The following is a 14077-nucleotide window of genomic DNA, read 5'->3' on the forward strand; positions in this document are numbered from 1 at the left end:
GAAAGAGTACAAGGTGAATTAGGGCATCAGCACCAGAAAGAACTACAGGAAAATTCAGACAGGTGGAAGTGGTTGTTAGCAGCAGTTGCTCCTAAGTGGAAACTGCACATGTAGTGGACATTCACTGGTTGACTGCCTCAGCAACACAGCATCCAGATGTACTCTCCAGTCATAGTGGAATTATAAAGTCAGGCACTCCAACTAATCCCAGGGCAGCCACTGGACACTTTACTGTAAGTCCCAACCTTGAACACAGTGGCACAAGAACATAAATAATAAACGTGCTCTAAATGCTGGATCTAATGCTGGATGCCAAAAACTGCCTGTTCCTAATCTATTACCAAGCATCTTCCTTCAGCCTACTACCCCCATCTTTCCATCTACTCAGTTCTAAACTCCCTTTTCTAAACTCCATTAGAGAGAGGTTAGAACTTATTCTAAACTCCCTTTTTATACCAAAATTTGGACAGAACAAGGATCTGCTGCTTACCCAAGAGGCTTTTAACTGAGGTGTCCAACTGCATCTCAGTTCTTGTATTTATCTGATTCTTTCTCTAAAACGCATTTCATTCTTTGAAAGATACTTGGTAGCCACTCCAAATAGCCACTCCAAAGAGTTGAGCAACATAGCTCAATAACACATACAAATTAAGATAAGGAGCATTTGCAGTTTATAGCCATTATCCAGACCTAAGTAGCTCAGAGTTATAGTATTTCTTGAATAAAAATATCCCCACAGTTATAATCCACCCATATCACTCTGATCTGAAAGTTAAACTTTTATAGTCACAGAACTCTATGTTCCACACACAAGGCCCCAAGCCCAAACTTCCCACCAACCAAACCCATTTCCTTCCAAGAAAGAAAGAAAGGAAGGAGAGAGGGAGGGTGGGAGGGGAAAAGAGTAAAAAGAGCAAAAAAGGGGAAAAAAGAAATCATACTATCTTTTAACACTATTTTTCAGGAAAAATATATACATGTTTTAGGGTTATTTAACAATCTTTCTACTCTTAGGACACCAAAAAGTTCTACTTTTTATCCAATGCTTTTTACTAGTCTTATATAATTAATATCATCTTTATCTTTATTTTGGTAACTCCTCAATTATCTTTTTCTGGGAAAGATACTATTGTGTTTCTAATAATACAGCTGTGTAGCGAGATCATGACACTGAGAAATAGAAAATAGTTTTTTGTTACAAATAAACTATAAATATTACTGGCTTTGTTTCATTGAAACAAATGCCCAACTCAAAAAAATATGCCAATCATTTTTCCACTAGTAATGACGATGGCTGTAATCTACAGATTGTCTAATCCCTACTGGGCACAAAGCTGGATGCTCTGCCTAATTTCTTATTAGTTCTTCATGATAATATCACATTTGTAGCAGAAGTCATTCTCCCGCATTTCTGATAAGAAAATGAAGAAGTGGCACACCAAACCTAAGATTCTAAGTCCTATCTTCTTCCCCAAACACTACACTATTCACAGCTGTCCTTGCTTCAAGAAAACTGGGCCAATTCACCCAAGTACCACTCTCCATCATATGGCAGGTTTCCCAGACGGCAATCGTAGTAATCAACTAGTAATTAAAGCTCTACAAACCCTTTTAAGTGATGTCACCACTTCCCAGGGAGTTTCAGAGAATCTTGAACATTTTCCAAAAAGATATGACCAGTTACAGATTGATGACATTCCATCTGATTCATACCCTATTACCAAAAAGAATGAAGTAGATTATTTAAGAAAAAAATTCCATAAATTAAGTTTAATTAATTAAATCATGCTAGCAGGCATTGTAAGACGACAAGAAACAGGGCTCAACCTGTGTTTTTGTGCCTCTGGTAGGTAACTTTGTCTAACTCTCCAGAGTAAAACATCATTGAAAGTCCTTGAACCAGTCATCCAGAAATGTCTTTAAGCTTTTGGACCACATTACTCTTACCAGAGATGCTGAGATGTTGAAAAGTTCTTTGGTTTGTGTCTTAATGCCTCTGGAGATCTTTGCCATCCTGTGGCTGAAATGCAAAGGACAGAAGGAATGGCAAAAAGGCAGCAACGAAAGGATCCACAGAATTTGACAATCCATTAATATAGATATTCAGACTATATCACCAAGACGTGACTGTGTTAACAATAGTCCTGATGTACCCTTTGTATGCAAAAACAAAGCTTTCATAATTACCCTGATAGCAGCCAGAGGGAACCATGTTTGGAATTTCTGATCTACCTGATTGTTTCGTATAAGGTTTTCTTAATTGAGGATGGTTTGAGTGAATTCAGCTTATTCTTTCAGAATCAACTGGGGATGGGAGGTTAACACCTGGGACTTTAGAACTGTCTAAACCACCAGTTACATGTGGCTACTGGAGCATCTGAAATGTATCTAGGTACTAACCGAAAAATACAAGAAGTACAGTATGCCAAATGGATTTGAAATGTTAGAAATAAAATTAAAAGAATGTAAAACATCTCAATAATTTTGATATTGATTATAAGTTGAAATACTTTTTGAACCTATTAGGTTAAATACAGTGCATCCTTAAAAATATTTTTGCCTGTTTCTTTTTAAAATGTAACTACTAGAGAAGTTAAGACGGTACTCTGTTTCCACTGGACAGCACTGCTCTACCTGCCGCAGTTTGATTCAGGATCTGTCAGTCAGCAGCCGGGCTACCACACAGACTATGTAGGTTATGCAGTGCACAAGGGCACCTGACGGCGGGTACGATCAGGGGCTGACAGCCTGTGCTGTGCCACCCAAGTCATCACCGGAAGGAGAGCCTTCCCCTAATTTGCACGCAGTGCCACATGGGCTAAGCACAGTCCTCCTTATTGACCACCTGATTTGCGGGGAGTAATGGAACCTGTCTTTTCCCCATCCCCATCTATAAAATGGGGAGGCCCTCCAGGCCTCATAGGATTCCTGCAAAGATTCAATGAATTAATTCATATCAAAGGCTTACCTCAGGGGTTAGCATATAGTAACTACTCAATAAACATTTGTGATTATTAGGTCTCCTGTATAAATCATCCCAAATCCTGAGTCTTCTACAGACCACTGAAAGTCCTCAGAAATACTTTCATTCAAATTCTAGTCCTTCAAGCGGGTGACCATTCTCTTGCTCAGACGTCCAGGATTCCAAAGGTAAGGCTAAGTGGCTAGGCATTGCCTCCCAGCGGTTGGCTGATGAAACGGAATCAAGTCAAGAAGCTGCAAGCATTGGATTCACCAGGAGTAACTTTACCACAACTACTGCAAAAGAAGTAAAACGAATGTAAAGTTTTTCAAATGAATACAGTGAAAATCTGAGGAGAAGGAATGCCAAATAAATTATTTCTCATCAGCTTGCAGCGACCACATCTTTTCCTCTCAAAATGAACACCAGGTGTATAAGAAGGATAAAATTTCAATTAAGCTGCTACATAAAGATTAAATGACCTTTAAAACAACTAGTATCCTTGAAAAGGCTATTAATCATCATTAGGGTATGTGTCAACCACGATCCAAAAGTATGAGGCCTCGGACTGAACACATCATTTCAAAGGTGGTAATATTTCACTTCAAAGTGCAAAGTGACAAAGGTCCACCTGACGAAGCAGGAGTATGAGTTCCCATCAGGGAGGGCTGTTGCCTCAGCCTGTTTTCCCACTATGTGGAAATGAGTTCCCGGACACAGAGTTCATTAAGCTGTGAGCCCAATTACTATCACATGGCGTCAACCGTATTGCAATTACAGCCCTTCCAAGAGGCAGCCAGCCGCCGTTTTCAGTAGAGAAACACTGGTTTGGACAAGGTTTATAAATGATTTTCATTAACTATCATTTACCATTAGCGCAAATAAAAGCACTAAATGCCCACTTTGCTGTAGAGAATGACCTTTGGCCCAGATTCTCTCTCTAACCGATGAGGGCTAAATGTATTGTGACAGCTCCTAATCACATTTAGTGCAGCCCGTGATTTGATGGCGCTGGGTGTCCCATCAACTACAGACAGCGCTGGCAAGGCCATTATATTCCATTTCCTTTTAGAGATATGCATATTAGTATCCTAGGGAATCGAGAAATATAAGCCTTTTCCAATCATCCAGAGTATATTTCAATAGCTTAAAAAACTCATACAGTTACACCATTACCTACAAAGAATTGCTTGCAATGAGAACATATTTCTCGTCTTTATAATTCAGGTTTATATGCCTAAAACGCATTAATCCGATCAGCCCTACTCTAGTACTATAGATAAAAACTCAGTCATCATAACTCACCAGTCAGAAACAATCCTCTCCAAAATCCACACATAATGTTTTGCAGCTCAGCTTCATCTCATAAAAAGTTAATACAGCCATGTGATATTTAATGCTGAGGCACTGGTGCCTGATTTTGTACTAATCCAGGATAACACATTTCACAGAAACGTCAAGGGGAAACACTGGAAAGTCAAGGCTCATAACAGGAAAATGATTTACTTTGAAACTCTAACTCCTTGATTTGAATGAAAACGAGTAAATGGCCGCCAAACACTCAAAATAAAATCCTAAATTATGAGTTGGACTCCACATTACCATAGGTAATAGCTTCCCTGATCCTGAAAGAGATTGGCTCATACATTTCCCCAGCAAATGTCTGACCCCAAATGGGGGGTAATGCTTTCTAAGTACACAGTTTGAAGCCAAGAGGGAAAAAGAGGTAGAAGATTTACAGAGGGATGTGAAGGTTGTTTTCTAATAAAAAGCTAAAACCAGAAGTGGCTGAATTAAACACCACAGCATGATAAACACCACGGCATGATAACGGTTCTCAAGCAGGTGTCCGTTACTATCCATTGTCTTTGCAGCACGAAGGCCCAGTCGTTGCCTACTCTTTGTTCTCTGGCAGCAGGCTTTACTGTCAGGAGGAAAGCAGCAAGCTGATGCCCGCCCTCTGTTCCACAGGAAAGTGAAACACACTTCAGGAAAACTCAAGAAAAGGCGATGCTTTTTATCTAGATTACAAATATTTAAGGAAAAGAAAAGAAACGACAACACCAGAGGATATATTTAGTCTTTGGGAAGTTAAATGGATGATTTACATAGGCAGGTCCCCTTCCTACAGACTTCTGACAGAATGCTATGTATTTTATAAACACCAAAGAGCCTAAACAATGTTTTTAACTTGGCAACATAGACGTCCTTAAAAAAAAAAAAAAAAAAAAAAAAAAAAGCCTCATTATCATTGTTTTCTTTACCTGGAACCTACCAGAACTTGGAAGTCGGGGAAACTGTTTTCCTTTGTGAATTAAACTTTTAAAATCAGAGATGTACAAAGTCACTTTAAAAAGGTGATTTCTGGGATCCCTGGGTGGCGCAGCGGTTTAGCGCCTGCCTTTGGCCCAGGATCGAATCCCATGTCAGGCTCCCGGTGCATGGAGCCTGCTTCTCCCTCTGCCTATGTCTCTGCCTCTCTCTCTCTCTCTCTCTCTCTGTGACTATCATAAATAAAAAAATAAAAAAAAAAAATTAAAAAAAAAAAAAGGTGATTTCTTTGTAGAAAAAAAGGAGCCTGTTGGGCAATTAAAGCATGGACATGGGCAGCCTGGGTGGCCATTTATTCATACATTTTTATGGACAGAGAATTTGAAACAGTGAAGCAACTAATTTGCCCAAGGTCACACAGAGCAGTGCCCAGCCAAATGCTATTAGGGAATCTGGCCCTGGTGGCAGGTGTCACTCTTTGGTGGACTTAATATAATCAACCACCTTAGCCTCATGCCACTGAATATATGTAACTCACTCATCTTGAGTGTTTACAGCTTCACAACTAGCTGACTAAAATTTTTTATCTATGCCTACAGGAAGGTAATGGGTTGGCTAGTGGCATGTGTCTATGCCTTTGGCAAGTATGGTTTGCTGTCTGTTCATCAGTTGGCTTTCTGGCTTTATATATTATAATCAGTAGTTTATGAGTCCACATCTAAGAGAAGAAACCACTTGCAGTGCACTGACAAATGAGTATTTTAAGCCTACTGGGATCGGGCCCAGAATGTGACCAATTCACAAAATTAATGCCATCCTGTGATGAGATCCTCAGCAGGTTTGGGGCAGGAAAGTCTGGACACTGTTACTTAGATGAGTTAGTTCCTTTTCCTTTTAGTGAAATGCACATCATTACCCAACTTATGGTCTAATATTCCATGGTTTCCCAAAACATTTTTTAAGAAGCAAAAAATTACAGAAAATAAAAGCCTATGGTCATATAGTTAACCTATAAAGAGCTCATTACACCTCCCTTTAATGCTACCTTACAAAGAGATTCCCCTGAATATAACAATTCAGGATATCCTTTATTTGTACTTCTTCATGCTATTCTGCACTTTAGATATGGATTATAGAATCTATAGTGCTGCTTTTTTTTTTTTTAACTTCAAAGTCACTAAAACTAAAAGCTCTGCTCTCTTCTTTAACATTATGCATTTAAGAACAAGCCACCATTGGAAATAAAATATCTTAAATGTTCCTTCAAATAGATGGTCCATGTTTTAGCTAAACAGGGCAGTTCCGCTTAATCCAGTTTCTTTTGAAGACAAAGTGCTTTTAAATTCGATCTTTAAAAATGGGTCACCTGCAACTGTGTCAATTTCCTAATTTATTCATTGCCTTAACCTTAACATGCCCAGGCACACCAGGCAACCTGTTCATAGACAATCCATGGTGGAGTTTAAATACTGGTCAGGGGGAAAAAGGGGGAAGAAGCATCTTGGATGGTCTTTAGAAAGTTGTGAGGCCAGGTCCCAGGATGTCATTACAGCAAAGATTTAGGAGCAAGGGCTGAGCCTTGAAGCATCTAGAGATTAGAATCCCAATTTTGCTACGTAAGAACCACTGCCCTTGGCATGTGATTTAACTTCTCTGAATGTCAGTTCTCTCACCTATAGATGGGAATAATTTTTTTTACAAAAGCTAATGTTTGAGCAATCACTATGTTTCAGATGTTTTTCTGATAGTGATTTAAGCCTCACCACTTTAGGACGAAGGTGGTATGACTATTATTACCATGTCATAGATGGAGAACATGAGGTTCAGTGAAATTAGAAGAATTGCCAAGGACACTCAGCTAGTAAATGGCAGACGTGGCACTGGAACCCAGGCTGTGTAATGCTGACTTGCCTCCTTAATCATTTTACTTAATACCTCCCAGGGCTGCTGACATACTTAAATGAGATGATACACAAAAAGCACATTCCCTAGCATGCATTAAATACTCAGAAATTACAGGTGTTATTTCAATTTTTACTTATTAAATGTTATTTGAGGGTGAGGTGAAAAGAAATGTAGGTCCTTGCATTGGTAAAATTCCTGTTTATCGAGGGAAAATATTACTTACAATACTATAATGGTAGCAGCAATAATGACATAATAGTAACAGACTAGTTCAAAACAAGGCTCTCAACTCTAAGGTTTGGGTTCAAAATCCAATGTCATGGAATGAATGCAGGTGTTGTCCCAAATTCATATGTTGTCCTAACCCTGAATGCAATAGCATGGGGAGGTGAGGCCTTTGGGTGGTAAAGTCTAGATGAGGTCATGGGGATGGGATCCTCATGACAGGAGCAGTGCCTTTATAAGTAGAGAAGACAGAGACTTCTCTCTTTGTGCCCACACACCAAGGAAGGTGATGGGAGGACACAGCAAGAAGGCAGCTGCCTAGGAGTCAGGAAGTGGGCTCTCACCAGGAACTAAAGGGGCCAGTACCTTGATCTTGGACTTTCTGGCCTCCATAACTATGTGGTTAAGTATCCAGTCTGTGATGTCTGCCATAGCAGCCTGAGCTGACATATACACCTGGTCTGAAGCTTTCTGGTGAGATCTCAGGCAAGCTGCTCCACCTGTCAAAGCCTCATCTGTATAAGGCCTCCTACTTCCTAGGACCACAGTAAGAATGACATGGGTTGATACATGAAAAGCACGCAGCACGGTACCCAGCACAGAGGAAGGACTCTCTTAATTTCAGCTATTATTCTGGGATCATCCCTCTTTCTCAACAGACTCCAAGTCTTTTTTGTGTAAATCAAATATGCCCATTGATACATTTGGAAGGGTCATACACCAACAAAGATTTCCAAGAACTCTGAGGTGGTATTACTTCTAAATTTCCAGAATGCTTTCTCTTACAAAAGGCCATTCACCACCATTATCCTGGCAAGACTAACACTTGCACCTAAGAGCTATGAAAGGCTCTTCTGTTCTCCCATCTTTTCTTTCCATGGCCTTTTACTGCGTACTTTTTCTTGTTAATCAACTCCTTCCTAGAAGTAGGTCCTTGGATCATTCTTCTGTTTTAATACGTCAATTTCTAAAACATCCTCCTTGCTTCTCCTATACATAATGTAATTCATAATACTGCCTTCCCCTGCATGGGTTTCATAAAGTTGTCCCTTGAGGACGCTCAGCAAACAGAAGCAAGAGTGCCCCTGCTTTCAGGAGCACGGCTCTGGGATCTTCTTGGGTTCCTCACTTGGAGTTGACTCCACTCCTTCCCCTTTGCCCAACTGGGGCCTGAGATAAAGTACATTTCATGTCCTAGAGAGTTCATATTTCCTTTACCTTAGAGTATCTGAAGTCAGAGAAGCCAAATTTTTAGCCACTGAGGAGGAGAAAGCAGTGATATACAGAAAGTTGTTTGCTATGGTGCAGGGGAGAAAAAAAACACCTAATGTTTAGGGTGAATTTTTCATCTTTCAACCAGTTGAGTTGCTGTGGTGCACGGCGAGCCTTAGTACTGTCTTTATTTCTCCCTAGCTATTTTAGATTATTAAAAAGTCTTTACTATCCCATTTTCTTTTTGCCCCGTAGTCTTTGGACCTCATTAGAAATGTTTATTCTTGAGAATGTAAGCTTTTGCCATACAGTCAAAAAATATTGAACTTCTCTCCTTTAATCACCAATTAGCATCTTTTTGTTTCTCTTTTCTGTTGTTTATGCACTTTGTGAGTTAGAATCTTATTTCTTGGGAAAGAGGCTATAAGCCTTTTCACACAGATTTCACATGGGGAAAATGAAAGCAGGACATTTCAGCTTTCTCCCTCCCTTTCTCTTTTTAAATATTTAGGATAAAACACCAGTCCATTAAAAAGCCATCATTTTATCACATAAAATCCTCTTTCCCAGAAAAGTGACTCTATTCTGCATCTTCTAACCAAAACCACCTCAGACAACAAAACGACATATTCAGCCCTGGGTAATGACAGGGCCTCAGAAGGGAGAAAATGAGGACAGGCTCATGGTCTGAACGCTTTCCTAGAGAGCAAACACCGGGCCCAGCCGGGTGCTTGCCACACCCAAGCCTCTCTGCCCTATTTCTGAGGTGGACTCCTAGTCTAGTCATTTCTCTATTCAGATGCCACTCCACCAGATTTTACTCAGAGCAGTTACATTTACTTCATAATTGTTTACAGCAAATCACTTTGTCCCCGACTGCAATGACTGCACGCTAAAGCACATGTGTTTTGTCTTCAGATAAAGGTTAAGCCTATCTCTATGCTTTGTCCGTATGGGTTGATTCTGAAAATGGAAAACCAATAAAGAGGACTTTTTATGATTTTTTCTAAACGTGTAGATACTATTCACTTAAGAACCAAGAGGAGAGATCCACAAGAAATATATAAATCACTTCCAACTGGCGATGTTTTCAGGTACCCACTCCAACTGACCTTTTTATCTCCTTTCTAGTTTCTTTCAATTCTCTTAAGCCTTATCCCTTTTTCATATCACTGAAATATTATAAGCTTCTCATGAACTTCCTAAATTTTTGCACTTCCATTAATCTTTTTGCCTTCATGCTTAATTGTTCATGTAGCTGAATACAGAATTCTAGCCTCAAAACCTTTCCCCACCCTCCCTGCATTGTGAAGACACTGCTTCTCTATCTTCTTCCACCCAGGGTCACTGTTCAAAGGTAAAATATCACTATAATTCTTATGCCTTGGTAAATAATTCATTTCTTCTTCTCTCTGGAAGTTTTTAGGATCTTCTCTTTCTCCTCAAAGTACTAGAATACTCTCAGGAGATATTAAGTATTTTACCATGATAATTGGAAGCCTAACAGGTAGTGTTAAAATCAGATGTGGCCAAATGGATGGTTTTAAAAAGGTTATTAGGTCTGAGTCTTTTCCTTTCTATCCTCAGACCTGGCCTCCTATGTGTTGGATTCTTTCTTAGATGAATAGTCTCCTTAAAAATAGTCCCTTTCTGTTTCATGGTCACTGAGTGCTTAAGCACTGGAGGCTTCAGGAAGGATGAGAGCCAGTCTCTTCCAGCTTCTCCATGGGTCCCCTAGGAAGCATTAACTGATCAGTTCTAGTATACAGTAGAAGAGCTATCAAAAGGTAAAAAAGGCTGAACAAACAGAAGTCTACCACACTATCACTGGGTTTTCTTTTCCTTCATTCTGCTTCACACTTACTGAAAACTTTCCATCTAAAGAGTTATATTTCTTCTATAAAAAAAACAACTTTCTTCTATTATATTTTAGCTATATCCTCTCTTTCTTACTCTCTTTCTGTAACTTTCATCAGAATCATGTTAGATGCCTAGACATCTGCTTCTCATCTTAACACTATTTCCTGATTTCCTGACTCTGTCTTTTGTTACTATACAGTGTGGAAGGTTTCCTTGATTCCATCTTCAAGAACACCAACAAGGTCTTCAATCCCACTTGATCTATTATTTAGCCCAACCATTGATTTTTGTCTTAATGTCAGCAATCTATTTTTTGATTTTCAGAAACTCCTGCCTGTTTTATGGATGGAAATCTCTTTATTTACTCAGAGAACAAGAATTTGAATTTTTTGCCCATTACTTGAATTATTTCTTTTTAATTTAGAGGAATTGTTCTGCTCATCTTTGCTCCCTCGTGCTTTTCCTCTTGGTTTTTATCAAATACCTGCTAAACCTTGTTTTCACCTTTATATTTTTCAATATGTGGTTTAGGAGAGGTAGAATGGATTTACTTTAAAGCTGTATATGTGTACTTACACAAGCATCTCTCCCTTGAATGAAGGGATAGGTCAATGAAGAATGGGAGCATGTATGTCAAGAGGCATTTGTCCTGGATTATGGTTGGACTTGGAGTATGCAAACATTGTGGTAAAAACTGTGGCTGTGGGGGCAGCCACGGTTATTGTAGGGATAGAACCATTTGCTAGATTTCCTTCCTGGGCACCTACCTGTATCTCATGTTTTCCCTGGCATGTCTGTTGTAAAGATCAGGATTTCCTACATACAGATCCCAGCCTCACTCATATTCTCTCTGGGATTTGTCCTAAAGCCAATCGCTTTCTTTAGGAGAGTCCTTTAGCCTTAGCTAAGGGGCAAAAGCCCCCTCCTTCAAGCAGTTCTAACAAGGGCTAGGAGGAATGACTAAAGGTCCAGGCTGATAGAAATACCATTCTACACAATGGACAATTACAATGATTGCTCCATGGCCCACTCTAGCAATCTTTGTTGATCCCAGGCAGCTCGAAGCTGCTCTGGCTTGTGTTTCCACTGGTCTGTTGCCATTATTCCAACCACATCTGTTTTATATCTTCCACATATTCTTCCAAAGTTATGGCCACTGACAGTACTTTTACTTGTTTTCCTTCCAGTTTCATTCCTTTAAAAAATATATTTTTCTACAACTTAGTGGATAGAAAAAGAATTAGATGCAGGTCATCAGTCTAGCATTTTGAACAAGAGCCTCCAGATACCAATTAAAGCCTACTAGATTGGCACAAATTAAAATGATTGATCATGCTGGGTGATGGCAAATGTGTAAGATACAGGCACTTTGATCTTAGAGGAAAGAAGGCTATAACATCTTTTTTTGATGAAATTTGATAGTCACTACCAACATGGTAAATGTCTACAATCCATGACTTTCTAATCACACATTTATACCCTACAGAAGCATGACTACTTAAAGATATATTATATAATTATGTTTACCACGGCATTCTACCTACAAGCAAATAAACAGGCAATAGCAGAAATAGGGCAATGGTTGGACAAATTAGTGTACAACCATAAATTGAGTAAAGAATGAGGCAAATCTACTTGTGATGACTTGGAAAGATGCCCACAATATGTGACTAACAAAATAAAAGTTGCACAAGAGTATGTTTTAGATGATCCCAATTAAAAAAATAATAAAATAAAAACAGTATTTTAATGATGTGCCTTGCTACTATCCTAACATATTATAAAATGCTTCTAACATATTTCTTTTCTATTTCTACTTTTCTTAAATTTCCAATCTCTGCATAGCCAGACATAGTTAATGGCTATTGTCAATTAAAATCATTAAAATCAAGCAGCAATCATGAAATGAAAAATTTCTCCAGAAAAAAAAAGTGTTGATACAGTATGTTTACAAAAAGAGCACTGTAAGTCATAACTAAGATATCTTGATATTTTAGAACATTTTATTTCTTCTAATGTTCATATTCACAACTCCCTAATTTTAGGTATCAAAATTCTATAGCTAATGTCAGAATCTGCCTGAATTCATCTTCCATTAAGGCAAAAATATTTTTCACCAAATTGTCAATTTTACCCAAAATCAATTTCTAAATGGATATTATGTAACCAAAGGCAGTGTGCAATGCTTTCTTCCTCTTTCTATTTCTTCTCAAGCTCTCTTTTATCTTCCTTGAACATTTTAAAGAACAGCATGACCAGGAGTGGAATATATTACATGAAACAATAAAATTTAGATTTATTTATAATTTCAAAAGTAACATTTGAATAAACTTACAACATCTAGAGGCACTTAAGTTTTACTAATGAGTCAATCACAGGCATTCTTCATTTCTGTAATGGTGGTTTTGATTTGCAGTATGTCTTTATTGATTCTTTCTTAGACTTTCCACCTCTCTACTTACATTACTCATCTATACTTACATGTCTTCTACTTTTTCCATTGGAGCCCTTTGCAAATTAATCATAGTTAGAATCACATAGATTCTGCATCTGATAATTCCAACATCCCTGCCAGATCAGAGTCTAATATGGATGCTTGCTCTGTTTCCTCACACTGTGTTTTTTCTTATAGTATGCCTTGTAATTTTTTAGTGCAGGACAGATATGATATACTGGGTAAAACTAAGTGTAGTAAATAGGTCTTTGGTGAGGTATATGAGGAAGGGAAGCTTTCTGTAGTCCTGTAATTAGGTCTTGAACTTGCACTGGGCCTCTGCCGTTGAACAATGACCTTAATACATGCTTCTCTGCCCCTACCCTGCCCTCTCTCCAGGTAGGTTAGGCTTTAGTAAAATAGTTTCTCTTGAGGGCAGACAGAACAGAATGCTCTAGCATAATTCAAAATGGTAACTTTCCACTCTCCCTGTCAGAAGCACAAGGGGATTTTCCTCCCATCTTCATTATGAGAGCCTGGCAGTCCTGGAGAGAAAACACAGAAATGTGGTAGCTCCTCTAAGACCAGGGTCCCCTGGAGCTTTTATCTCTCAGACTTTTCCACATTGAGCCTTCAGCAATTCATCAATTACAGTTTAGGTTTCCCTACTTTGGCACTGGTCCCACAGAGGTTTCTGCTCTGATAAGTTGTGATTCTCTGTATTTACTTGTCTCTCCAATTTGGGAGGCAGTAATCTGCCCTGTGACCTTGGTTCCCTGAAGAATCTAAGAAGAGCTGTTGACGTTGACTTCCAGTTTGTTCAGCTTTATTATTGTATAGATTGGACTCCAAGCTCCTTACATGACAGGAAAAGGAGAAATTTTATCACCCTTAATTCTAGATGCATACTTGAATGTGTCTGTGATTTGAAGCATCTATTTCTGTTATTCATTTTAAATATGACAAAATGAAGAGAGAAAATCTTAAATATATCCAAGAAATTAGCAGCAAGTCATGAGAAGTTAGTATCTATCAGACCAACACCTCCACCAATACAGTCAAACTTAACTCTGAAGGGATGCCTGGAAACTTTTCCTGGCTGTTAGAAACTGGTGGTAACAAAGTCTTTAACTCTATCTGGTTGGAGTGGAGTTGAAAAGGGTTTTGACTAATTTTTTGCCTTTATTAAGAATAAGTTATCAATCAGA

At 38.7% G+C, this 14077-nt stretch overlaps 1 protein-coding gene and 1 long non-coding RNA gene across 19 annotated transcripts in view; both read right to left on the minus strand.

The window, feature by feature from the left end:
• LOC121478553 overlaps window positions 1–1700 on the minus strand; it is a 120090-nt gene extending 118390 nt beyond the window's left edge. The window contains exon 1 of the long non-coding RNA XR_005984513.1: window positions 1608–1700. This is a non-coding gene — a long non-coding RNA (uncharacterized LOC121478553). The remainder of the gene's footprint in view (window positions 1–1607) is intronic.
• RBMS3 (RNA binding motif single stranded interacting protein 3) overlaps window positions 1–14077 on the minus strand; it is a 1727904-nt gene that overhangs the window by 1605751 nt on the left and 108076 nt on the right. The gene's annotated exons all lie outside the window — the stretch shown is intronic.

The sequence above is a fragment of the Vulpes lagopus genome, chromosome 19 (genome assembly GCF_018345385.1).
Source record: "Vulpes lagopus strain Blue_001 chromosome 19, ASM1834538v1, whole genome shotgun sequence".
Classification (NCBI taxonomy): Eukaryota; Metazoa; Chordata; class Mammalia; order Carnivora; family Canidae; genus Vulpes; species Vulpes lagopus.